This window comes from Salmo salar, chromosome 22 (assembly GCF_965601325.2).
Source record: "Salmo salar chromosome 22, fSalSal1, whole genome shotgun sequence".
Classification (NCBI taxonomy): Eukaryota; Metazoa; Chordata; class Actinopteri; order Salmoniformes; family Salmonidae; genus Salmo; species Salmo salar.
Genome location: NC_138312.1, coordinates 9,933,165 through 9,960,518, shown reverse-complemented (window position 1 = coordinate 9,960,518; position 27,354 = coordinate 9,933,165). Strand labels below are relative to the sequence as shown.

General features: G+C 41.0%; 1 pseudogene; it reads right to left on the bottom strand.

Moving 5' to 3' along the window:
• Positions 1 to 581: 581 nt before the first annotated feature.
• LOC106582602 (immunoglobulin-like and fibronectin type III domain-containing protein 1) lies at positions 582 to 26,598 on the bottom strand (annotated as a pseudogene).
• Between the last annotated feature and the right edge of the window lie 756 nt (positions 26,599 to 27,354).

Genomic DNA, 27,354 nt, shown 5'->3' with positions numbered 1-27,354 from the left:
GGATATTTAAATATACAATTTACTAAGTACCTTTGAAGTTAATGAACCACGGCCACACATTTGCACTTCTCATATGAATGTTTATGCCAGTAAACCAAGCACAGGATTAAACTGTGAACTCTCACTCTGCGTGTTTGTACAGTTTTCTTTTCTAGTTCAAATGTACTCAAAAGCCACTGTAAACAAGAACAGCCTTGCACATGCATAATTTAAATTGCCAATCACAACGCTTTCCTATACCAATATTTCACTTTGATGTGAAAAAAAACTACAAACACAACACTGTTCTTGACATGCATTCAGGCTGCTTTTGATTACTGAAGACCATGGTGTTACATTCCTTAATTGTCTCTCCTTAATCCATAGAGTGATGCATTGTGTTTTACTGAGTTTACAAACATATGCAGCACCCAGAATGTAGAATATTATCAAATTAAATGTGATACAGGGAACACTTAACTTGAAAATATAAAAATATGTAATTTCTGCACAGAACTAGAAAACTAAACAGAAAACAACAGGATTTGTGTTGAGCTATTTGAAAAAAATAAAGGCATGGTTGTCATCTTTCTAATGCTGATCTACACTGAAAAACAAGAACACAGAAAGGGACTGTGAATAATTCACATTGTGTTAAATGTATTGGTTTCCATTTCAAATTCATTATTGGCTCTTAAAACACTAGAAGAAATTAGTTGTCTCTCAGATTAGCATTCCAATGTAGTACAGAAAAACAGTTTTATTTTTATATACCATTGACAGTTAGCTTAGTGGAGCACTCTGCCCTGCCAAGGAGGTTCTCTGCAATGATTTTGTACTCTCCAGAGTCCTTGGCTCCAACCCTCAGTATGAGCATGGAGCAAACACCATAGGTGTTGGAGATGAGGTAGTTGGTGTTGGTGTTGAGGCTGATATTATTGCGGAACCATGTGACATGGGGTGCTGGGTCCCCTCTCACGGCACAGCTCATGTAACACTCATAACCTTGTGGAGTGGTGTGCATTTTCAAAGGGACAAGAAACTTGGAAGGGCGTTCTAGGTTGCAGGTCTTAGACTCTGGCATTTCCATCACAAACTTTTCTGAAAACACAAACACAGAGACGACGTGTACTTTATTAAAGATTAGTTATTTCACACATCCGAATTTGGCACACGGGCTGGACAGAAATTATAGCAGTAGAAAATGTAAATGTCCACTCACCGTTTGCTGGTCCCAAAAAAGTATCTTTGATAAAGCTTTAACATGATACAGTAATGGTATAATGTTAAAAGCGTTATTAAAGATCACTTTTGGGAGCAGCAAACTGTGAACTGACACTTAACTTTACCTAACGCCCTAATGACTAGTCGGGGGAGACTTTGGACCAGTCAGTGCCCAATCTCTCATTTATTGGAATTACCAAGAAGTGGCCCCCTAAATTGCTAGCCTTATAGTATCTTATGCATTTACACCAGTCTCATGCCTTTCAAAGCACATGGACACTGCAAGGACTGGCCCAGAATTCACAATGAAGAGTGACACAAACAGCTTTACAAACCTCTTTTGCCTGTGATTTCCCATTTTAGGGATTCAGAGGGTTTAGAAAAGGCCATGTCAATTTTAGCATAGACACGGAACTGGTACTCTCTGCCAGACATGATGTTACAGGCTGTGAACTTGTTGTTAAATATGGGGTCTGCCACTATGTGCCATGTTCTCTTGCTTGAGTCTCGCTTAGACACCAGGTAATGCAGCCTGTCGTCCCTCTTCTCATCAGGAGATGGCGTCCAGGAGACGTTCACTGTGCCCTGTACGTTCTCATCTACCTCCACAGGACCTCTAGGCTTGGGCTCATCTAGATGGGACCACAAATAATTGTGTGATTAATGATCAACACTGGACCGCAACTGCTTTCAACTTGGTTGTTTACAGAACCCCTGTCAGCCGTTTTAGCAGCATCTCACCTGTGACTCTGGTCTCAATGCAGAATGTCTCTTGGCCAACGATATTATTGATAAGAATGGTGTAGATTCCTGTATCTGAGCGCTCTGAAGATGGAAAGTTGGGATCCCCCTTCAGCATTGCTGATGGTAACCCGTTTGGACACAGGTACAGTGGTTCCTCCTTTAAAAGTTGTGAGCTTGCACTGGGGGACTGAGAGGTACCCAGCGTCACGGCTTCATTGCTCCAGACAACCACAAGGGGAGTTAGAGCATTCATTAAACATTTGGGTCTCAAGGTTTTTATATGACCAATCATATCGAGTGGTTCTAATGACGAATTTGACACGAGCCACCCGTCCCTGGGTGAAGATGGCTGACAAAACATTACAGTGGAATCAAATGTAGGTAGTTAGAACGTCATAATGAGTCAAGCAAAACATTTACAAATGAGAGGAATATGTTAGTTAATGTAGAGACAAACGTTTGGGCATCTTGTTTTGTCATGAAGTTAATTTACGAAACATCGCTATTTAGCAAGTTAGCTGACTAGCTAACATTATCCAGCTAACTAACTAGTGTTATGACATGAGTATGCATTTGTAATTCGTGTCGTTTAATGTTTTAGGGACTCCTGAGAAAACCAGCAAACCAGGCTATCATCTTGTTGAAACAGTGGATGTAAAGAATCTAGCTAGCTAAAGAATTTACTGCAAATTGAAAGTACAATTGCGTAAGCTTGCCTTGCAATGCAGCTGAAGTAACATAGCTAGCTAACTATTTATTTGCTTATTGTGTAGCGGAGAATGAAAATAACTGTATGCCTATAGATGTGTAGCTAGCTACAGTATGTAGCCGATTTGTGTATGGACCCTAAAACGTTAGGTTCTGAACTAATATTCATACCAATCTCTGAACCTCAGCTTTCATATTTGTTGTAACAACTGTATGTCTGAATGGCATTAATGAAGCCGATGGATGGAGTAGATTATACAGTGAGGGGAAAAAGTATTTGATCCCCTGCTGATTTTGTACGTTTGCCCACTGACAAAGAAATGATCAGTCTATAATTTTAATAAGCAAAAAATACAACTAAAATGATAGACTGATCATTTCTTTTGTCAGTCAGCCAGTTCAGATGCAGGAGGGGTTCACCAAAACAGCTGATTGTAACCCAGAGGATTTAGGGAGAAGGGGGAGAGGGAAGAACTGAAGAAGGGACTATTGTGTGTGTGGTCTCACAGTGGCTACAGAGTACTTTATGCTGGAAAACAGACACATGAGGACAAACAATAGAAGATAATGTCAATAGAAAATACTGTATGTGACGCAGACACCTATTGGAGTGTACCTGAAACTTTTAAATATAGAGGGCTATGTGTCTCACCACTTGGTTATTGCAAGGCTAACCCCCAGGGAAATCATGACTTGGCAGCAACAGATGGTCCAGTGAAAATGGCTGTGTTTATGTGGTGTAAATATGAAAATTAGCAGCTGACATCCTAAGTTTTTTTTTAATTAATCCATGTGAGACAGGTTCCATGTACAACAAGACAGGCAGAGATGAAGAGAGAAAAATAACACAGAACAGTTGAATTACCTCTGGTTGTGGACACTTTTGCCAGCAATAAAGCTTGCATGGCCTGTTCCTCATACAGTGAACATCTGGCAATATCTACATTTTCGACCCCTTGATCAGCTCGCTCTCTGAAAGTAAAAACAATAGCTTATTTTTTGTAGATATGAAAACAATAACTGAGATATGACCATTCAATCTAAAGCAGCAGATGTCATTTTCAGGATACGTCAACACAGCATGTAAAAGTTGGACGGAAGAACGCCCAGTGTTGCTTACCTGAGATGCCATCATCACACAGTCCTTCTTCGTAGGTGTCTGCTTCCTTTGTGTCGGAAAAAAGTTGCTTTAAGAACAGTTATTTTTTAATGAAAATAAAAAAAGTTTTGCTCTTGACAAAAAGACACAAATGTACCTCCATAGCATATAACAATTTGCCTGTGAATAACAACACCTTCATACAAACGTGCTACTGTACTCTCAATGATCGGCTATGAAAAGCCAACTGACATTTACTCTTGAGGTGCTGACTTGTTGCACCCTCGACAACTACTGTGATTATTATTATTTGACCATGCTGGTCATTTATGAACGTTTGAACATCTTGGCCATGTTCTGTTATAATCTCCACCCGTCACAGCCAGAAGAGGACTGGCCACCCCTCATAGCCTGGTTCCTCTCTAGGTTTCTTCCTAGGTTTTGGCCTTTCTAGGGAGTTTTTCCTAGCCACCGTGCTTCTACATCTGCATTGCTTGCTGTTTGAGGTTTTAGGCTGGGTTTCTGTACAGCACTTTGAGATATCAGCTGATGTAAGAAGGGCTAAATAAATACATTTGATTTGATTTGATTTGATACTGTATGCAGAATTCTTGACGCACAACCGAAGATGCTGCCATATCCTGCCAGCACGCCCACAAGCGAGCCACTCAGGCGCAGAATGATGACACGTGGAAAAGGGAAAGGAATGAGATTGGAATAACAATAATTTGTTGCAAGTTGGGGAGGGGGGCTAATAGCTGAACTATTCAACCTTTACTAAAGAATAGTCTAATAGCGGAGCTAGGTGTGAAACCCCCCCCCCCCCTCCTATCACAGACCAGATTTGCCCTAACGACCAAGGGGTAGCTTGCTACTCAATGTAATAAAGTAATGACTTTTCAAATAAGTTACCTTACATGATATGTTGGCTGACAATTTGTTAGCTACACTGTCCTTACGAACCCCATAGCATATCATTACAGCAGTATGTACCGGTATGTTAGCTAGCTACCTAACTTTAGTAGTTATACATCAAACTTTGCCAGTATATTAACTATAACTACCCAACGTTTATTGACTTGATTATTCCCGTCATTCTTAGCTTAGCTAAATGGTATAATCGTTGTGCGTTCTCAATGGACATTCGGGTGCTTTCGTAAATCTACACCGATTTCAGAGCACTCTCGTCTGAGTGTACCAGAGCACAGAATAATGAATTTACGAGCGCTCAACACTGGTTGAATATGGCCTGTGTCAGTAAACGTCCGGAAAAATATCGTATTTAAATTGTTTACAGCAGCACAGTCACCAACACTCTGGTTAACACGAAAACTGCCTAACCAGCTCTGCTAGGGCGAGTAAAATAGTCAGAGTGGTCTCATTTGTGTCTGGAAGTTACTAGCAAGCTGGTCAACATTAGCTTGTGTGCTTGACTGCCTTTGTAAGGCCAGAACGCTCAAATCAACCTTACTCCTCGGCCCTAACTTCCAGTGCGCACTCCGAGAGCAAAACGGTCTGAATTTACTAACTGACAATCTGACAATGCTCTGAATTTATGACCGTCACGTTGTACAGCACCATATTTTTTATTCCATCCCTGAGGGTTTCGTTTTTTCGTTTTTCTCTGAATAGAAACACCATAATATTAATCTGATTAATTAAGCCAAATTTCTTAAAATCAATCCCATATACTATGTTATTACAAAAAAAGGTTTTAAATTCTCTGGTAATACCAATACGGAATACTGTCAAATGATTTTCAAAGATGCCCTCTGGTGGTCAAACTAGCAATAACTTAACAATAACTTAACAAAAAAGTAACAGAAAAAATGGCTGACAATTTAATGACGTGCCACAGAATTCTGCGGCAGCACGCAAGGTGTGCCGCAGTATGACAACTTTTAAAGGAGGAACCACTCACTGTACGCCGTCCTTCAGCCAAGTGACATCTGGCCAAGGAGAGGCCTTTAAAGAATATCAGAATATAATCACTTTATCTACATGACAATACTATCCAAATGGTAATGTGAACATTTAATTTGGGTTCTTTCCACTTGTATGGAAGTGGATATTCTTTTAGATTTAGAAATAAATATACATTTTTACACTGTACCTCAAAGTTAATGTTGAATCGTGCCGAATTCCCTGCTTGCACCACCATGAAACTCTTGATTTTTTGATCAGTGAATCTTTGCCTGACTGGAGCATAAGAACAACATGTTTTGTCAACATTGTGGAAGAAATGCTTGCAATCAAACTAGATCCTCTCATTTTTACATTTACATTTTAGTCATTTAGCAGACGCTCTTATCCAGAGCGACTTACAGTAGGGAATACATACATTTCATACATTTTCATTTCATTTCATGCATTTTTTTGTACTGGCACCCCGTGGGAATCGAACCCACAACCCTGGTATTGTACACACCATGCTGGCATTGCAAACACCATGCTCGACCAACTGAGCCACAGGGAAGTCTCTCAATATCTTGATGCCAATAGGGATGTTAGAAATGAATGGTCTTACCAGGAGGAGGCATAGCCAGAATGTAGTTGTCCAGTTCTTGGGGCTTGCCTTCTCCACAGTCATTGGTGGTGACCTCTCTCAGCCAATACATGGCCATTGACTTCATGCCTTTCACTGTGAAGGAGGTCATCATGATGGGGTTAGTGTTACAGCGATCCCACTCTGGGCTTTCTGCTGGTCTGATATCCACAAAGTATACCTTGGCTTCATCCTCAACCCCCTCTACCTCCCTTTGTTTAGTCCAACCCAGGTGGTGTAGGTAGAGTCTCACCTTCAGGTTAAAGACTTTACCGGGGGGCTCTGAAATGATACACATAAGTGAGATATTAATAGGTCTCTTAAACCTATGAATTAATTTGAAAGAATATCTATGTACTCAAAGTACCATTGAGTATGACCTACTTTTGGGGTCCCTGGAAAACACAAACAGAGCGTCAAATTCACCAGCTCCAGAGTTGTTGATAGCTGCCACACGGAACTCATATTCCATGCCCTCTTATTAGTCTTTCACACCAAACTCGTTCTCTGTGGTACAAGCAAACGTACAAAAATATAACATAAGTTATGGGTAAAACTTCGACACTCGTCTATGGAATAAACATGGTTCATGGTATTTGCAGCTAAACAATAAATTAATACAGGAGTGGTAATGGTGAAACCTTTTATCCTATCATCTGCAGGATGGACAGGGCTCCATTGATTGCTTCCCTTCTTGCGTTTCTCCATGTTGTATCCCAGAATGTTGGTTCCTCTAGTGTTAGAAGGGGAAATCCATGTCAGAGTGATGCAGTCCTTGAAGGCGTTGACCACTTTGGGTGCAGAAGGGGGTCCAGGGTATGCTAAGTACAGAAATATAATTTGGTGACAAATGTCTTCTGGTTCTGTGTAACTATACTAAATGTTTTTACTTTATTTCACCATTTGAAGCTGTGGTGTAGGAATTCTGGACAATGCACATTGAGATTTCCAAAATAACCAATAGTCTTCCGAATCACGGTAAATTGGCCTCTGATTTATGTACTCACCTTTTGTGCCTGCCTGGACATCCACTGTCTCAATCAACTCACTGGTGCTCATCTCAGTCTCGGCCATGATTTTGTAACAGTACTTCCTGCCATGGTCCACATCAGTGTCTTTGTAGTGGGCCTCTGGACCAATCGGACCCAATTTATTCCACATGTTGCGGCCTATCTGTTGACATTCCAGGATGTAGTTTGCTATCTTACAGCCACCATCATCCTTCGGGGGCCTGCACCTGATATCAATGGCATTTTGAAAGGATTCAATAATCTCCAGAGGTCCGATGGGAGGGGTGTGCTTCTCTGTCAAGAAACAAATGCTTATTTTACTCTCTGTTGGATTGCTCTAAACATGGTGCAAGTTAATGAATCACTTTGATTGTTTTATGTATTTATTATAACATTTCATTATATCATACAGTTGAAGTCGGAAGTTTACATACACCTTAGCCAAATACATTTAAACTCAGTTTATCACAATTCCTGACATTTAATCCAAGTAAAAATTCCCTGTCTTAGGTCAGTTAGGATCATCACTTTATATTAAGAATGTGAAATGTCAGAATAATAGTAGAGAAAATTATTTATTTCAGCTTAAATGTATTTCATCACATTCCCAGTGGATCAGAGGTTTACATACACTCAATTAGTATTTGGTAGCATTGCCTTTAAATTGTTTAACTTAAGTCAAACATTTTGGGTAGCCTTCCACAAGCTTCCCACAGTAAGTTGGGTGAATTTTGGCACGTTCCTCCTGACAGAGCTGGTGTAACTGAGTTGGTTTGTAGGACTCCTTGCTCGCACACGCTTTCTCAGTTCTGCCCACAGATTTTCTATAGGATTGAGGTAAGGGCTTTGTGATGGCCACTCCAATACCTTGACTTTGTTGTCCTTAAGCCATTTTGCCACAACTTTGGAAGTATGCTTTTGGTCATTGTCCATTTGGAAGACCCATTTGCGACCAAGCTTTAACTGATGTCTTGAGATGTTGCTTCAATATGTCCACATCATTTCCTTCCTCATGATGCCATCTATTTTGTGAAGTGCAAAAGTCCCTCCTGCAGCAAAGCAACCCTACAACATGATGCTGCCACCCCCGTGCTTCACGGTTGGGATGGTGTTTACACTTACACTTACGTCATTTAGCAGACGCTCTTATCCAGAGCGACTTACAAATTGGTGCATTCACCTTATGATATCCAGTGGAACAACCACTTTACAATAGTACATCTATATCTTTTTTTTTTGGGGGGGGGGGGTTTGAAGGATTACTATATCCTATCCCAGGTATTCCTTAAAGAGGTGGGGTTTCAGCTGTCTCCGGAAGGTGGTGATTCTTTGGCTTGCAAGCGTCCCCCTTTTTCCTCCAAACATAACGACGGTCATTATGGCCAAATAGTTATATTTTTGTTTCATCAGACCAGAGGACGTTTCTCCAAAAAGTACAATCTTTGTCCCCATGTGCAGTTGCAAATCGTAGTCTGACTTTTTTATGGTGGTTTTGGAGCAGTGGCTTCTTCCTTGCTGAGCGGCCTTTCAGGTTATATTCATATAGGACTCGTTTTAATGTGGCTATAGATACCTTTGTACCTGTTTCCTCCAGCATCTTCACAACGTCCTTTGCTGTTGTTCTGGGATTGATTTGCACTTTTTGCACCAAAGTACGTTCCCATGGTGTTTATAGTTGCATACTATTGTTTGTACAGATGAACGTGGTACCTTCAGGCGTTTGGAAATTGCTCCCAAGGATGAACCAGATTTGTGGAGGTCTACAATTTTTTTCTGAGGTCCTGGCTGATTTGATTTTCCCATGATGTCAAGCAAAGAGGCACTGACTTTAAATGTAGGCCTTGAAATACATCCACAGGTACACCTCCAATTGACTCAAATGATGTCAATTAGCCTATCAGAAGTTTCAAAAGCCATGACACCATTTTCTAGAATTTTCAAAGCTGTTTAAAGGCACAGTCAACTTAGTGTATGGAAACTTCTGACCCACTGGAATTGTGATGCAGTGAATTATAAGTGAAATAATCTGTCTGTAAACAATTGTTGGAAAAATGACTTGTGTCATTCACAAAGTAGATGTCCGAACCGACATACCAAAACTATAGTTTGTCAACAGGAAATGTGTGTAGTAGTTGAAAAAACAATTTTAATGACACCAACTTAAGTGTATGTAAACTTCCGACTTCAACTGTAGCTCAATATTTGAATTATTTATTTTAAACAGTCAGTGTTGCTGATCTTCATCAAGGGTGTCAATAATTGTGGACCCTACTGTACTGTCGTGCCTGGCTGTGCAGTCATGAGTGAACAGGGAGTACAGGAGGAACTGAGCACGCACCCCTGAGGGGCCCCTGTGTTGAGGATCAGTGTGGCAGATGTGTTGTTACCTACCCTTACCACCTGGGGGCGGCCCATCAGGAAGTCTGGGATCCAGTTGCAGAGGGAGGTATTTAGTCCCAGGGTCCTTAGCTTAGGGATGAGCTTTGAGGGCACTATGGTGTTGAACGCTGACCTGTAGTCAATGAATAGCATTCTCACATAGGTGTTTCTTTTGTCCAGGTGTGAAAGGGCAGTGTGGAGTGCAATAGAGACTGCATCATCTGTGGATCTGTTGGTGTAGTATGCAAATTGGAGTGGGTCAAGGGTTTCTGGGATAATGGTGTTGATGTGAGCCATGACCAGCCTTACAAAGCATTTCATGGCTACAGACGTAAGTGCTACGTGTCGGTAGTCATTTAGGTAGGTTATCTTAGTGTTCTTGGGCACAGAGACTATAGTGGTCTGCTTGAAACATGTTGGTATTACAGACTCAGACAGGGAGAGTTCGAAAATGTCAGTGAAGACACTTGCCAATTGGGCAGCACATGCTCGGAGTACACGTCCTGGTAATCCTTCTGGCCCTGCAGCCTTGTAAATGTTGACCTGTTTAAAGGACTTACTCACATCGGCTGCGGACAGCGTGATCACACAGTCGTCCGGAACAGCTGATGCATTCATGCATGTTTCAGTGTTACTTGCCTCGATGCGAGCATAGAAGTTATTTAGCTCATCTGGTAGGCTCGTGTCACTGGGCACGTCTTGGCTGTGCTTCCCTTTGTAGTCTGTAATAGTTTGCAAGCCCTGCAACATCTGATGAGCATCGGAGCCGGTGTAGTACGATTCGATCTTAGTCCTGTATTGACGCTTTGCCTGTTTGATGGTTTGTCGCAGGGCATTGCAGGATTTCTTATAAGCTTCCGGGTTAGAGTCCCACTCCTTGAAGCGGCAGCTCTACCCTTTAGCTCAGTGCGAGTGTTGCCTGTAATCCATGGCTTCGGGTTTGGGTATATAGGTATAGTCACTGTGGGGACGATATCCTCGATGCACTTATTGATAAAGCCAGTGACTGATGTGATGTACTCCACAATGCCAATTCCTCTCAGGAAGAGAGGGAAATGTTTGGCCTGGTGCTTTCTTTGTTCTAAGGAGAGAAATGGCGCCAAGCTCAACATGAGACATGGTTCTGAACAATGTATTAAACTGAATGGCTCACCACATGATTTGTATGAACCCAATATACAGTGTGATATTTTTCCTCAACTTTCAAATCAAATTTTATTTGTCACATGCGCTGAATACAACAGGAGTAGACACTACCGTGAAATGCTTAATTACAAGCCCTTAAACAACAATGCAGTACAAGAAACCAAGTTAATGAAATATTTACTAAATAAAGTAAAGTAAAAAATAACAAAATAAAGATAATAAATATATTATGTATTAAAAAGTTTAAGACACATATTTTATCATGGTCATGTTTGTTACCTGACACAGATTTTATCATGGTCATGTTTGTAACCTGCATACTACTTATTTCATCCTGGAGATTTTTTTCTGGTCTTTCTGGTTCCAAGCACTCTTAACCTCTATGGGCTATGTGGGACGCAAGCGTCCCACCCCTGGTACACCCTATCAACAACAGGTGAAATATCAAGAGCGCCAAATTTGAAAACAATTAAATGTCATAATTCAAATTTCTCAAACATACAACTATCTTACACCCTTTGAAAGATAAACATCTCCTTAATCTAACCACGTTGTCCGATTTCAAAAAGGCTTTACGGCGAAAGCATAAAGTTAGATTATGTTAGGAGAATACATTGACAATAGCTGTGTGTAATGTTTTGTCAATTCAAAGACAGGCGTCACCAAAAGCAGAAAACCAGCTAAAATTATGCACTAACCTTTGACAATCTCCATCAGATGACACTCCTAGGACATTATGTTAGACAATACATGCATTTTTTGTTCTATCAAGTTCATATTTATATCCAAAATTAGCGTTTTACTATGGCGTTGATTTTGAGGAAATCGTTTCCCTCCAATAACCGCCAGTCAATCAGCACAACAAATTAAATAATTACTATTCGAAAACATTGGTAAAATAATATATTGTCATTCAAAGAATTATAGATTTACATCTCTTGAACGCAACCGGATTGCCAGATTTAAAAATAACCTTACAGGGAAATCACACTCTGCAATAATCTGAGCACTGCGCCCAGAAAAATACGCTTTGCGATACAGACTAACCGCCATGTTGGAGAGATCTAAAATCGAAAATACTATGTAAATAATCCATTACCTTTGATTCTCTTCATCAGATGTCACTTCCAGGAATCCCAGGTCCATAACAAATGTAGTTTTGTTCGAAAAAGCTCATAATTTATGTCCAAAAAGCTCCGTGTTGTTAGCACATGATCTATGCCCGCCGGACTTCTCTTCATGAACGAGGGGGAAAAAAATATTTACGTTCGTTCAAACATGTCAAACGTTGTATAGCATAAATCATTAGTGCCTTTTTTAACCAGAACATGAATAATATTCAAGGCGGACGATTGCATTCTCTTTTAAAACGTATTGGAACGAGAGTACCCAACATGAACTCGCGCGCCAGAGTCTAATCGGCCACCACCGTTCCAAGGCTCTTGTTCGTTCAGTTCTCACAGTAGAAGACCCAAACCACTTTCTAAAGACTGGTGACATCTAGTGGAAGCCATAGGAAGTGCTCAAAGATTAATAAGCCCTGTGTGTTTCAATGGCATAGGCTTAAAGGTAATTCAACACATCAGGTATCCACTTCCTGTCAGAATTTGTCTCAGGGTTTTGACTGCCATATGAGTTCTGTTATACTTACAGACACCATTCAAACTGTTTTAGAAAATTCAGAGTGTTTTCTATCCAAACCTGAATAATATGCATATTCTAGCTTCTGAGTTGGTGTAGGAGGGAGTTAAAAATGGGCACATATTTTTTTCAAAATTCTCAATACTGCCCCCTAGCCCCAACAGGTTTTAAGGATCCGCACCTAGATATTTCTAGTTTGAGAAACAGACACCTCAAATGTCCTTAACCTCTATGGGCTAGGTGGGATGCTTGCGTAACAGCCACTTGCAGCCTGTGGCGCGATTTTCAAAACCTTAAAAATCCTATTACTTCAATTTCTCAAACATATGACTATTTTACAGCTATTTAAAGACAAGACTCTCGTTAATCTAACCACACTGTCCGATTTCAAAAAGGCTTTACAACGAAAGCAAAACATTAGATTATGTCAGCAGAGTACCCAGCCAGAAATAATCAGACACCCATTTTTCAAGCCAGCATATAATGTCACCAAAACCCAGAAGACAGCTAAATGCAGCACTCACCTTTGATGATCTTCATCAGATGACAACCCTAGGACATTATGTTATACAATACATGCATGTTTTGTTCAATCAAGTTCATATTTATATCAAAAACCAGATTTTTACATTAGCATGTGACGTTCAGAACTAGCATACCCCCCGCAAACTTCCGGGGAATTCGCTAACATTTTACTAAATTACTCACGATAAACGTTCACAAAAAGCATAACAATTATTTTAAGAATTATAGATACAGACCTCCTCTATGCACTCGATATGTCCGATTTTAAAATAGCTTTTTGGTGAAAGCACATTTTGCAATATTCTAAGTACATAGCCCAGGCATCACGGGCTCGCTATTTAGACACCCGGCAAGTTTAGCACTCACCATAATCATATTTACTATTATAAAAGTTTGATTACCTTTTGTTGTCTTCGTCAGAATGCACACCCAGGACTGCTACTTCAATAACAAATGTTGGTTTGGTCCAAAATAATCCATCGTTATATCCGAATAGCGGCGTTTTGTTCGTGCGTTCCAGACACTATCCGAAATGGTAAAGAAGTGTCGCGCGCATGGCGCAATTCGTGACAATAAAATTCTAAATATTCCATTACCGTACTTCGAAGCATGTCAACCGCTGTTTAAAATCAATTTTTACGCCATTTTTCTCGTAGAAAAGCGATAATATTCTGACAGGGAATCTCCTTTTCGGCAAACAGAGGAAAAAATCACAAAGGCGGGGGCGGTCGGGTCAAGCGCATAAGCCCAGAGTCCCTTGATCGGCCACTTGAGAAAGGCGATAATGTGTTTTAGCCTGGGGCTGGAATGACGACATTCTGTTTTTTCCCGGGCTCTGAGAGCCTATGGAAGACGTGGGAAGTGTCACGTTAGAGCAGAGATCCTTAGTAAAAGATAGAGATGGAAAAGAAGTTCAAGAAATGGTCAGACAGGCCACTTCCTGTAAAGGAATCTCTCAGATTTTGACCTGCCATTTGAGTTCTGTTATACTCACAGACACCATTCAAACAGTTTTAGAAACTTTAGGGTGTTTTCTATCCATATGTAATAAGTATATGCATATTCTAGTTACTGGGTAGGAGTGGTAACCAGATTAAATCGGGTATGTTTTTTATCCAGCCGTGTCAATACTGCCCCCTAGCCCTAACAGGTTAACTGGCAGCTTCATTAAATAGTACCTGCAAAACAACAGCCTCAACATCAACAGTGAAGAGGTGACTCTGGGATGCTGACCTTCTGTGAGGTGTCTGTTTCTCAAACTAGACACTCTAATGTACTTGTCCTCTTGCTCAGTTGTGCACTGGGACCACCCACACCTCTTTCTATTCTGGTTTGAGCCAGTTTGCGCTGTTCTGTGAATGGAGTAGTACACAGCATTGTACAAAATCTTTCGTATCTTGGCAATTTCTCGCATGGAATAGCCTTCATTTCTCAGAACAAGAATTGACTGACGAGTTTCTGACAATTTTGAGCCTGTCATTGAACCCACAAATGCTGATGCTCCAGATACTTAACTTCTCTAGGGCCGGCGGGACGAAATCGTCCCACCTACGTAACAGCCAGTGGAATCCTGTGGCGCGTTATTCAAATACCTTAGAAATGCTATTACTTCAATTTCTCAAACATATGACTATTTTACAGCATTTTAAAGACAAGACTCTCGTTAATCTAACCACACTATCCGATTTCAAAAAGGCTTTACAACGAAAGCAAAACATTAGATTATGTCAGCAGAGTACCCAGCCAGAAATAATCAGACACCCATTTTTCAAGCTAGCATATAATGTCACAAAAACCCAGAAGACAGCTAAATGCAGCACTAACCTTTGATGATCTTCATCAGATGACACACCTAGGACATTATGTTATACAATACATGCATGTTTTGTTCAATCAAGTTCATATTTATATCAAAAACCAGCTTTTTACATTAGCATGTGACGTTCAGAACTAGCATACCCCCCGAAAACTTCCGGTGAATTTACCAAATTACTCACGATAAACGTTCACAAAAAGGATAACAATTATTTTAAGAATTATAGATACAGAACTCCTCTATGCACTCGATATGTCCGATTTTAAAATAGCTTTTCGGTGAAAGCACATTTTACAATATTCTAAGTAGATAGGCCGGCATCACAGGGCTACCTATTTAGACACCCAGCAAGTTTAGCACTCACCAAAGTCAGATTTACTATAAGAAAAATGTTATTACCTTTAGTGTTCTTCGTCAGAATGCACTCCCAGGACTTCTACTTCAATAACAAATGTTGGTTTGGTCCCAAATAATCCATATCCAAATAGCGGCGTTTTGTTCGTGCGTTCAAGACACTATCCGAAAGGCTAAAGAAGGATGACGAGCATGGCGCATTTCGTGACAAAAAAATTCTAAATATTCCATTACCGTACTTCGAAGCATGTCAACCGCTGTTTAAAATCCATTTTTATGCAATTTTTCTCATAAAAAAGCGATACTATTCCGACCGGGAATCTGCATTTAGGTAAACAGACGAAAGAAAATAAAGCATGGGGTCGACTCGGGCACGCGCCTAAGCCCATTGTCCTCTGATCAGCCACTTGCCAAAAGTGTAAATGTGTTTCAGCCTGGGGCTGCCTCGATATCATTCAGCTTTTTCCCGGGCTCTGAGAGCCTATGGGAGCCGTAGGAAGTGTCACGTTACAGCAAAGATCCTCAGTCTTCAATAAAAAGAGCCAAGATGAACAAGAACTTGTCAGACAGGCCACTTCCTGTATGGAATCTTCTCAGGTTTTTGCCTGCCATATGAGTTATACTCACAGACACCATTCAAACAGTTTTAGAAACTTTAGGGTGTTTTCTATCCAAAGCCAATAATTATATGCATATTCTAGTTACTGGGCAGGAGTAGTAACCAGATTAAATCGGGTACGTTTTTTATACCCGGCCGTGTCAATACTGCCCCCTACCCCCAATAGGTTAAACTAATCTAAAGAAGGCCAGTTGTATTCCTTCTTTAATCAAGACAACAGTTTTCAGCTGTGCTAACATAATTGCAAAGGGTTTTCTAATGATCAAATAGCCTTTTAGAATTATAAACTTGGATTAGATAATACAACATGCTTTTGGAACAGAGGAGTGATGGTTTCTGATAATGGGCCTCTGTACCCCTATGTACTGTAGATATTCCAATAAAAACAGCGGTTTCCAGCTACAATTGTCAATTTGATGTTATTTTAATGGATAAAAAATGGTGCTTTTCTTTAAAAAACAAGGGCATTTTAAGTGACCCCGACCTTTTGAATGGTAGTGTAAATATGAGATAATGTAAGATATGTAAACATTAAAGTGGCAACATTATAGTGACTGGTGTTCCATTTATTAAAGTGGCCAATGATTTTGAGTCTGTATGTAGGCAGCAGCCACTGTGTTAGTGACAGCTGTTTAACAGTCTGATGGCCTGTTTTTCAGTCTCTCGGTCCCAGCTTTGATGCACCTGTAATGACCTTGCCTTCTGGATGGTAACAGGCAGTGGCTCGGGTGGTTGTTGTCCTTGATGATCTATTTGGCCTTCCTGTGACATCGGGTGCTGTAGGTGTCCTTTAGGGCAGGTAGTTTGCCCCCGGTGATGCATTGTGCAGACCGCACCACCCTCTGTAGAGCCTTGCGTTTGTGGGCGGTGCAGTTGCTGTACCAGGTGGTGATACAGCCAGACAGGATGCTCTCAATTGTGCATCTGTAAAAGTTTGTGGGGGTTTTAGGTGACAAGCCACATTTCTTCAGCCTCCTGAGTTTGAAGAGGCGCTGTTGCGCCTTCACCACACTGTCTGTGTGGGTGGACAATTTCAGTTTGTCTGTGATGTGTACGCAGAGAAACTTTAAAACTTTCCACCTTCTCCACTGCTGTCCCGTCAATGTGGATAAAGGGGGTGCTCCCTCTGCTGTTTCCTGAAGTCTACAATCATCTCCTTTGTTTTGTTGAAGTTGAGTGAGAGGTTGTTTTCCTGACACTACACTCCGAGTGCCCTCACCTCCCTGTAGGCTGTCTCGTTGTTGTTGGTAATTAAGCCCACTACTGTTGTGTCGTCTACAAACTTGATGATTGAGTTGGAGGCGTTCATGGCCACACAGTAATGGGAGAACAGGGAGTACAGTTGTGCATTTTCTGGCCACAACTTGTGTATTTTATTTTATTTATTTCACCTTTATTTAACCAGGTAGGCAAGTTTAGAACAAGTTCTCATTTACAACTGCGACCTGGCCAAGATAAAGCAAAGCAGTTCGACACATACAACAACACAGAGTTACACATGGAGTAAAACAAACATTCAGTCAATAATACAGTAGAAAAATAAGTCTATATACAATGTGAGCAAATGAGGTGAGATAAGGGAGGTAAAGGCAATAAATAGGCCATGGGGACGAAGTAAATACAATATAGCTAGTAAAACATGGGAATGGTAGATTTGCAGTAGATGAATGTGCAAGATAGAAATACTGGGGTGCAAAGGAGCAAAATAAATAAATAAATACAGCAGGGGAAGAGGTAGTTGTTGGGGCTATTTATAGATGGGCTACGTACAGGTGCAGTGATCTGTGAGCTGCTCTGACAGATGGTGCTTAAAGCTAGTGAGGGAGATAAGTGTTTCCAGTTTCAGAGATTTTTGTAGTTTGTTCCAGTCATTGGCAGCAGAGAACTGGAAGGAGAGGCGGCCAAAGGAGGAATCGGCTTTGGGGGTGACCAGTGAGATATACCTGCTGGAGCGTGTGCTACAGGTGGGTGCTGCTATGGTGACCAGCGAGCTGAGATAAGGGGGGACTTTACCTAGCAGGGTCTTGTAGATGACCTGGAGCCAGTGGGTTTGGCGACGAGTATGAAGCGAGGGCCAGCCGACGAGAGCGTACAGGTCACAGTGGTGGGTAGTATATGGGCCTTTGGTGACAAAACGGATGGCACTGTGATAGACGGCATCCAATTTATTGAGTAGGGTATTGGAGGCTATTTTGTAAATGACATCTCCGAAGTCGAGGATCGGTAGGATGGTCCGTTTTCCGAGGGTATGTTTGGCAGCATGAGTGAAGGATGCTTTGTTGCAAAATAGGAAGCCAATTCTAGATTTAACTTTGGATTGGAGATGTTTGATGTGAGTCTGGAAGGAGAGTTTACAGTCTAATCAGACACCTAGATATTTGTAGTTGTCCACATATTCTAAGTCAGAACCGTCCAGAGTAGTGATGCTGGACGGGCGGGCAGGTGCAGGCAGCAATCGGTTGAAGAGCATGCATTTAGATTTACTTGTATTTAAGAGCAGTTGGAGGCCACGGAAGGAGAGTTATATGGCATTGAACTCGTCTGGAGGTTTGTTAACACAGTGTCCAAAGAAGGGCCAGAAGTATACAGAATGGTGTCGTCTGCGTAGAGGTGGATCAGCAGAGACTCAACAGCAGCAAAAGCGACATCATTGATGTTTACGTGCTGCTGTGCGGTTTTTTGCTAACGTTTCTTTGCTACTTGCCAACTTTATGCTTTTTACTTTTTAATTATCGTTTTATATTTACATTTTTTCCCTTGCTCAACTTTTTCATTGAACTTTTTCACCCAGGACGCTTTATCTGGACATGGTTCTTCACGACCTCCACCAGCCGAAGCTAACATTAACATTATGCCTTCTAATTGCAGTCACTGTACTCATAATATACAGGAGAACGATCACCTTATGGTGAGGAAAGCTGTGCTGCAAGCCCAGCTTCAGACGCAATCATTAGGCAAGGGTAATTTAAGTGTAGGAAAGGATGAAAGCGTCTGTGCCACCAATAAGTACAGATAGTAGTATAAATCCCCTCGTAGTACCCGCTGTCGGACAATTTTCTCATGGCTTCTGGAAGGAAATGCTGTAGGAATGCTGAACTGGTATCACTCATTCAGCAGACAGAAACTTTCAAACAGTTTTCCCCATTAAGCAATGATTCGGAGTCAGAGGCCAAGCCTTCTCTGGTCTCTCCTCCACCCGTTACGGAGTCTGAGACGCCGAAGCCTCCCACCATTAGCTCTGACAATTTGGAAACCCGAGTCATTGGCGACTCCATTACCCTCAGTATTAGCCTTGAAAAGAATCATCCAGCGATCATACACTGTTTACCAGGGGGCAGGGCTACTGACATTAAGGCTAATCTGAAGATGGTGCTGGCTAAGGCTAAAACTGGCGAGTGTAGAGTGTATAGGGATATTGTTATCTACATCGGCACCAACGATGTTAGGATGAAACAGTCATAGGTCACCAAGCGCAACATAGTTTCGCGTGTAAATCAGCTAGAAAGATGTGTCGGCATCAAGTAATTGTCTCTGGCCCCCTCCCAGTTAGTGGGAGTGATGAGCTCTACAGCAGAGTCTCACAACTCAATCGCTGGTTGAAAACTGTTTTCTGCCCCTTCCAAAAGATAGAATTTGTAGATAATTGACCCTCTTTCTGGGACTCACCCACAAACAGGACCAAGCCTGGCCTGCTGAGGAGTGACGGACTCCATCCTAGCTGGAGGGGTGCTCTCATCTTATCTGTAAACATAGACAGGGCTCTAACTCCTCTAGCTCCACAATGAGATAGCGTACAGGCCAGGCAGCAGGCTGTTAGCCAGCCTGCCAGCTTAGTGGAGTCTGCCACTAGCTCAGTCAGTGTAGTCAGCTCAGTTATCCCCATTGAGACCGTGTCTGAGCCTCAATTTAGGTTGGGCAAAACTAAACTTGGATGTGTTTGCTCAAACAATCTCACTGGAATAAAGACCTCCGTCATTCCTGTCATTATTGAAAGAGATTGCGATATCTCACATCTCAAAATAGGGCTACTTAATGTTAGATCTCTCACTTCCAAGGCAGTTATCCTGATATGGATAGGGGGCAGTATTTTCACGCCGGATGAAAAAACGTACCCGATTTAAACTGGTTACTACTCTTGCCCAGAAATGAGAATATGCATATTATTAGTAGATTTGGATAGAAAACACTCTGAAGTTTCTAAAACTGTTTGAATGGTGTCTGTGAGTATAACAGAACTCATATGGCAGGCAAAAACCTGAGAAAATTCCAAGCAGGAAGTGAAAAGTCTGAGAATTGTATTTCTTCTTTTGATTCTCTATCGAAACTACAGTATCTGTGCTGTTACGTTGCACTTTCTAAGGCTTCCATTGGCTGTCTAAAGCCTTCAGAAAGTAGATTGAGCCTTCTCCTGTCTCTGGGCAGAGTATAGGAGCTCAGTTACTGAGTGGTCTGCTTGAGGACAAAGAGATTGGATATGCGCGTTCCCGCGAGCACGCTGTTTTTTCTTTTCCTCCTTGAATGAATACACTATTGTCCAGTTGGAATTTTATCGCAATTTTACATTAAAAATACCATAAAAATGGATTTTAAACAGCGTTTGACATGCTTCTAAGTATGGTAATGGAACATTTAGATTTTTTGTGTCTCGAATTGTGCTCGCGCGTTACCCTTTGGATAGTGACCTGAACGCACGAACAAAACGGAGGTATTTGGACATAACTATGGATTATTTCGAACAAAAACAACATTTCTTGTGGAAGTAGCCGTCCTGGGAGTGCATTCTGACGAAGATCAGCAAAGGTAATACAATATTTCTAAAACTAATTCTGAGTTTAGGTTGCCCCGAACTTGGCGGGTGTCTGAATCGCCGTGATGGCGAGCTATGTACTCAGAATATTGAAATATGTGCTTTCGCCGAAAAGCTATTTTAAAATCTGACACAGCGATTGCATAAAGGAGTTCTGTATCTATAATTCTTAAAATAATTGTTATGTATTTTGTCAACGTTTATGATGAGTATTTTTGTAAATTCACCGGGAGTTTTTGGTGGGAATACATTTTCTGAACATCACGCGCCAATGTAAAAAGCTGTTTTTGGATATAAATATGAACTTGATTGAACAAAACATACATGTATTGTATAACATAATGTCCTAGGAGTGTCATCTGATGACACTCCTAGGCCCTCCTAAGTTGCCTCCCTGGGTCAATGTGTACCAAACTCACTAAAAGTGGCAGTAATAAAGCCTCTCTTGAAAAAGCCAAACCTTGACCGAGAAAATAGAAAAAACTATCGGCCTATATCGAATCTCCCATTCCTCTCAATTTTTTTTGAAAAAGCCATTACGCAGCAACTCACTGCCTTCTTGAAGACAAACAATGTATACAAAATAATTAAGTCTGGTTTTAAACCCCATCATAGCACTGAGACTGCACTCGTGAAAGTTGTAAATTACCTTTTCATGGCGTCAGATCAAGGCTCTGCATCTGTCCTTGTGCTCCTAGACCTTAGACTCCTAGACCCAAATTGGTCTACACGTACAAGTTCTGGCCTGGTTAAGATCTTATTTGTCGGAAAGATATCAGTTTGTCTCTGTGGATGGTTTGTTCTCTGACAAATCAACTGTAAATTTCGGTGTTCCTCAAGGTACCATTTTAGGACCGCAATTGTTTTCAACATTATATTTTACCTCTTGGTGATGTCATTCGGAAACATAATGTTAACTTTCACTGCTATGCGGACGATACACAGCTGTACATTTTAATGAAACATGGTGAAGCCCCAAAATTGCCCTCCCTGGAAGCCTGTGTTTCAGACATAATGAAGTGGATGGCGGCAAATGTTTTACTTTTAAACTCGGAAAAAACAGAGATGCTAGTTCTAGGTCCCAAGAAACAAAGAGATCTTCTGTTGGATCTGACAATTAATCTTGATGAACTATAGATAAAATTATAGATAGAGAACTCCTTTGTGCAATCGAGGTGTCCGATTTTAAAATAGCTTTCGGTGAAAGCACATTTTGCAATATTCTCAGTAGATAGCCCAGCCATCACGGCTAGCCATTTAGACACCGACCAAGTTCAGCCCTGACCAAAGTCAGATTTACTATTACAAAAGTTTGATTACCGTTGTTGTCTTCGTCAGAATGCACTCCCAGGACTGCTACTTCAATAACAAATGTTGGTTTGGTCCAAAATAATCCATCGTTATATCCAAATAGCGGCGTTTTGTTCGCGCGTTCCAGACACTATCCGAAATGGTAAATCAGGGTTACGAGCATGGCGCAATTCGTGACAAAAAAAATTGTAAATATTCCATTACTGTACTTCGAAGCATGTCAACCGCTGTTTAAAATCCATTTTTATGCCATTTTTCTCATAAAAAAGCGATAATATTCCGACCGGGAATCTCCGTTTAGGTAAACAGAGGAAAGAAAACAAAGCTTTCGGTCGACGCGGGCACGAGCCTGAGTCTCACAGTACTGTAACCAGCCACTACCCAAACGCGCTACTTTTTTTCAGCCAGAGCCTGCAAAGCCACGATTCAGCTTTTTGCCGCCTTCTGAGAGCCTATGGCAGCCGTAGGAAGTGTCACGTAACAGCAGAGATCCTTTGTAATGGATAGAGATGGCAAAGAAGGCCAAGAAATGGTCAGACAGGGTACTTCCTGTACAGAATCTTCTCAGGTTTTGACCTGCCATTTGAGTTCTGTTATACTCACAGACACCATTCAAACAGTTTTAGAAACTTTGGAGTGTTTTCTATCCAAAGCCAATAACTATATGCATATTCTAGTTACTGGGCAGGAGTAGTAACCAGATTAAATCGGGTACGTTTTTTATCCGGCCGTGTCAATACTGCCCCCTAGCCCTAACAGGTTAATGACAAAAAATATGCACAATTGTTTGTCTCTACATTAACTAACATAGTCCTCTCAATTGTACATTTTTAGCTTGACTCGTTATGACATTATAACTACTTACATTTGCTTCCACCGTTACTGTTTTGTCAACCATCTTTGCTGAAGAAAGTCACCAGGGATGGGTGGCTCGCATCAAATTTGTCATTGGAACCACTCGATATGATTGGTCATATAAAAACCTTGGGACCCAAATGCATAATGAGTGCTCATTCCCCCTTGCGGTGGTCTGGAGCACTGAAGCAGTGACGCTGGGTACCGCTAAGTCCCACGGTGTAAGCTCGTAACTTTTAAGGAGGAACCACTGTAGAATACAGTCCATTTAGATGATTAAGGTGTGATAACTATACAGTGAGAGAAAAAAGTATTTGATCCCCTGCTGATTTTGTACGTTTGCCCACTGACAAAGAAATGATCAGTCTATAATTTTAATTGTAGGTTTATTAGAACAGTGAGAGACAGAATAACAACCAAAAAATCCAGAAAAACGCATGTCAAAAATGTTATAAAATGATTTGCATTTTAATGAGGGAAATAAGTATTTCACCCCTCTGCAAAACATGACTTAGTACTTGGTGGCAAAACCCTTGTTGGCAATCACAGAGGTCAGACGTTTCTTGTAGTTGGCCACCAGGTTTGCACACATCTCAGGAGGGATTTTGTCCCACTACTCTTTGCAGATCTTCTCCAAGTCATTAAGGTTTTGAGGCTGACGTATGGCAACTTGAACCTTCAGCTCCCTCCACAGATTTTCTATGGGACTAAGGTCTGGAGACTGGCTAGGCCACTCCAGGACCATAATGTGCTTCTTCTTGAGCCACTCCTTTGTTGGCTTGGCCGTGTGTCTTGGGTCATTGTCATGCTGGAATACCCATCCACGACCCATTTTCAATGCCCTGGCTGGGGGAAGGAGGTTCTCACCCAAGATTTGACGGTACATGGCCCCGTCCATCGTCCCTTTGATGCGGTGAAGTTGTCCTGTCCCCTTAGCAGAAAAACACCCCCAAAGCATAATGTTTCCACCTCCATGTTTGACGGTGGGGATGGTGTTCTTGGGGTCATAGGCAGCATTCCTCCTCCTCCAAACACAGCGAGTTGAGCTGATGCAAAGAGCTCCATTTTGGTCTCATCTGACCACAACACTTTCACCCAGTTGTCCTCTGAATCATTCAGATGTTCATTGGCAAACTTCAGACGGGCATGTATATGTGCTTTCTTGAGCAGGGGGACCTTGCGGGCGCTGCAGGATTTCAGTCCTTCATGGCGTAGTGTGTTACCAATTGTTTTATTGGTGACTATGGTCCCAGCTGCCTTGAGATCATTGACAAGATCCTCCCGTGTAGTTCTGGGCTGATTTCTCACCGTTCTCATGATCATTGCCACTCCACGAGGTGAGATCTTGCATGGAGCCCCAGGCCGATTGACAGTTCTTTTGTGTTTCTTCCATTTGCGAATAATCGCACCAACTGTTGTCACCTTCTCACCAAGCTGCTTGGCGATGGTTTTGTAGCCCATTCCAGCCTTGTGTAGGTCTACAATCTTGTCCATAACATCCTTGGAGAGCTCTTTGGTTTTGGCCATGGTGGAGAGTTTGGAATCTGATTGATTGATTGCTTGCTTCTGTGGACAGGTGTCTTTTATACAGGTAATACTTTTTTCCCTTACTGTATTTTGTATATCTTTTGTTTATGCTTTTATTTATGAACATTTCATTTCCTTTGACACTTAGGAGGTGATAGAGCCATAATCAAGTTCCCCATACAACCATCACTTAGTGCCACAAAGCCTCTCATTTGGGAAGAAATGTAATTATATATTTTGTGAGTGTGTGTGTGTGCGTCGTTAACATCTTCCTAAGTTACTGCCCAGATCTTCCAGTCTGGACGACCAGACGAGGGGGGGCTGAAGGGGGGTTCACCAAGGGAGCCATACAAGCTACAACCGCCGCTGGCAAACAGGATGCATGCTTTGTAATATTTGTATTTTGTACAGACTTCCTTCTGTTCACTCTGTCAATTATGTTAGTATTGTGGAGTAACTACAATGTTGTTGATCCATCCTCAGTTTTCTCTTATCACAGTCATTAAACTCTGTAACTGTTTTAAAGTGACCATTGACCTCATGATGAAATCACTGAGTGGGATCTTTCCTCTCCAGCAACTGAGTTAGGAAGGACACCTGTATATTTGTACTAACTGGATGATTTGATACACCATCCAAAGTGTAATTAATAACTTCACCATGCTCAAAGGGATAAGCAATGATATTCTACTGATAGGTGCACTTCTTTGCGAGGCATTGGAAAACCTCCCTGAGTTCATGCAACTTATTAAATGATTTGTTAAGCACAGTTTTACTGGTGAACTTTTTTAGTCTTTCCAATACAAAATGGTTCTATACTTAATGACTGAAGATATTTCAGCTTTTCATTTTTTTCAGAATTTGTAAAAATTTTGAAAAACATAATTCCACTGTGACATTATGGGGTATTGTGTGCAGGCCATTGACAGAAAATCATAATTTAATCCGTTTAAAATGTAGGCTGTAACACAAGAAAATATGGAATAAGTCAAGTGGTGTGAATACTTTCTGAAGGCCCTGTATCACAGTCATTAGAAATAACATTTTTCCTCAATGAAGACATGATCAGGGGTTCGACTGAGATGTCTTATTTAAGATACTCTTTGAACAGGTAGGGTTTCTGTCTCCAGTAAAGGGTGTGTCCCCAGTCTGTGTGCATGTTTTCTTCCCTTAACTGAAAGTACTTTTTTCCACCAGGTGAAATAAGTATTTGGTATGTGTAGGGCATCGAAAGTTATCATACATTTTGTACAGTCTACATTTCATTTCTATGGAAAATGTGGAAGGTGATATGAGCCATCTGTAAGGATTGCATTTCGTATTCTCCACCACGCATCGCATGTCTCATGACCACTGTTACATGTCAAGGTCAGAAGCCTGTGGTACATGCTCTAAACTTTACGGTCAATTTGTATGCCTTTCCCTAAAAGGCAATAGTAGAACACACAATATTCATTCTAGTAGCAATAATAGGAAAACAGTGCTTGCTCTACAGGATATTACATGATAAACTGTTTCTTACCCACCTGAATAGTCAAAGCGATGGGCTTGCGGGAGGAAGTCTGGGTGGCTCTTTCCCTCTGGTATTTCCTCCACATACTGTGTGATCATAACCCCAGGGACTTTCGATCTGAATGTCTTGCCTGATCACACACAAAATGTATAATTAGAAAATTGTGAAATTATTTGATAAAATTGGTATCACTTACTGCTCAAAACACTTGAGATGTACATTAATGGATGACCAAGTGTAGCATACTTAAAATCTGATACAATTATAATCACCATATTATTACATCAATCAATATCATTCAATATTGTACATTTTCAATGTAAGTGATTGAAGGCCATATTCGGACTTAATATTAGTGTAGAAGTGGTTGTAGTAGAACTTCACTAATCCCAGGAAGGTCTTGTTAAATCAATGGCTGATACACCAGTATGTCTATCAGGTCGGAATACAGCCCTAAATCACATGCCAGATCTACCAAGAGATCTCACCTACAGTATATGCAAAGCTTACATGTGTAATTTTCAGAGCAACATTAAGAAAACTAAGCAAACATCATGACATTATCATTATTATCACTTTAAACCAATGTATCATCAATCTCTGAACATTTATGTTACTGTAAGTTTTTGAGCTGAAATCTGTAGTTGGTGAAACTAACACATCCGTTTGAGATATGATATCAACAAACAATGAACACAGTTTTTTGTCCCTCAGACATCATTGCACGCATGATAGAACAGCAGAATATGTACTGCAACTTTTTTTTACCACACTGCTGGATGCTCCTCTCCTCCATTTCAGCAACAAAACAAAAACAATAACAAAGGTGCTCGGGTGAACAGTGGCACTGTTTCCCCCTTCGCGGATTTCAGCTTTATTTGTTATCTCTTCTTCATTATAACCACTGCAAACTTAGCACCGCTGCAGATCAGTCAGTCTGACACCAACTTTTAAAAATGGTATATTGTATCAATCCATTATTCTATATATATATCTTGACAACTGTAACTGAATATAAATAATTCCAAAACACTTAGTAATCATCAGCAAAAATAGTTTAGAAGAAACATTTTTGGAAGCCCATAATCTAAAACCCTGGTCATGAAAGGCCCAATCTGTCCTCCCACCAGTGGCAATTTTAGCATGTAAATGTTGGTGGGGAAAACTCCCCCCCCAATTTTTTTTAGATGCATGCCACTACACAAAACAACACAACACTAAACAATACATTAATTGCACTATAACGATGACAAACTGTTAGGGCCTTCATAAAGATGTCCCAACTGCAGAGCTTTCTTTTCCTTACCACCGCTACACCACCGCTAGGCCTCATGGTGAAATCCCTGAGTGGTTTCCTTCCACTGTGGCAACTGAGTTAGAAAGGACGTCTGTATCTTTGCAGTGACTGGGTGTATTGATATACCATCCAAACTATAATTAATAACTTCACCATGCTAAAAGGGACTTTCAATGTCTGCTTTTTTATTTTTACTCATCGACCAATAGGTGCTCTTCTTTGCGAGGCATTGGAAAACCTCCCTGTTCTTTGTGG